At 40.3% G+C, this 1478-nt stretch overlaps 1 pseudogene; it reads left to right on the top strand.

Moving 5' to 3' along the window:
- Nucleotides 1-785: 785 nt before the first annotated feature.
- Nucleotides 786-937, top strand: LOC142356332 (5.8S ribosomal RNA; annotated as a pseudogene).
- Nucleotides 938-1478: the final 541 nt, after the last annotated feature.

Here is a 1478-nt window from a genome sequence, read left to right as displayed (position 1 = left end):
GCTGCATCATGAACAAAAAGTTTATATCGAGTATTATGTTGACGTTAGTAGGCCCTGGCCGAAAGCGCAGCATGTGAAAGGTATAGATAAAAGTTAGCGTTGCAGTCAGTACTGTGTAGTTACTAGTAGCTGGATTTAAGCTCGAAATGAGACACTGTTGGTGAAACTTCATCATGAGAACGTCACAAGCTGATCACGCTCTATGATATGACTAGTATTATGTTGCTTCTAGTAGGCTAAGCGCAAGCCGAAACATCAACATGTGAAAGTCGTAGAATTTTGCAATCAAACTGTGGCTAGTACTGTGATGTTACTAGTAACCTTTTCTTACGTCATATGGCCAAGAGAGCATTTGAAGGCGAAACTTCTGCATGGGGAAGCTGCATCATGAACAAAAGTTTATATCGAGTATTATGTTGACGTTAGTAGGCCCTGGCCGAAAGCGCAGCATGTGAAAGGTATAGATAAAAGTTATCGTTGCAGTCAGTACTGTGTAGTTACTAGTAGCTGGATTTAAGCTCGAAGTGAGACACTGTTGGTGAAACTTCATCATGAGAACGTCACAAGCTGATCACGCTCTATGATATGACTAGTATTATGTTGCTTATAGTAGGCTAAGCGCAAGCCGAAACATCAACATGTGAAAGTCGTAGAATTTTGCGATCAAACTGTGGCTAGTACTTTGATGATGCTTGTAGCCAACCGAATTGGTTGAAAAGCCCAATAAGTAAGCTAACTTGGGAGAGCTTGTTGGAAACCAAATGCTACTAGAATTGTCCAAATACATCCTTCAACAGGGGATCACTTGGCTCGCTTTACGAAGAGGAGCACAGCTATATGTGTTAATTCGGTATGAATCGCAAGATTTGTTTACCGACCTCTCTAACGCAAAAGGCGGTCTCGGCTTCGGCTGTTGACTGCGTCCGATTCAGGGTTATATAACTCTCGATTGAACACATTGATGTTCTATTGTTGGTGCTTCCAATAAAATTGGAACACTTAAAGCAGAACCGATTCAAATAATAGCATTCTGATCAATGATTGCATTCCTTGATCAAGAACTGCTGGAGTCCATTGTGATGGCGAATTTTCTTCATAAGAAAATTGCAAAGAGACGGAACTTAATGAGACTAGTATTATGTTGTTTCTAGTAAGCGGAAGCTGAAACAGCAACATGTGAAAATCAAGTTTTGTTCAATGATCTCGAGGCGATAAGTACTATGAAGCAACTAGTAGCCTAAGCATGACTCAGATTTGAGACAGTCAAAAAGACTGGCGAAACTTCTTCACATGAAAGTTACATAGAGAACTACAAATGTATACAGCGAGTATTATGTTGTTTCTAGTAGGCGAAAGCTGAAACATCAACATGTGAAAGTTGTCTGCAAACTGTAGAACGATATGTGATTAGTACTGTGCTGTTACTAGTAGCCAGTCTGACTGTAGAAGCCAAGACAAAGGGAAACTAATGCATCTGA

Source organism: Convolutriloba macropyga, unplaced genomic scaffold (assembly GCF_964194025.1).
Source record: "Convolutriloba macropyga unplaced genomic scaffold, txConMacr16.3 SCAFFOLD_5190, whole genome shotgun sequence".
In the NCBI taxonomy this organism is placed as follows: Eukaryota; Metazoa; Xenacoelomorpha; order Acoela; family Convolutidae; genus Convolutriloba; species Convolutriloba macropyga.
Note: the sequence above shows the minus strand (reverse complement) of the source record. Positions and strands in the feature narration are given on the sequence as shown.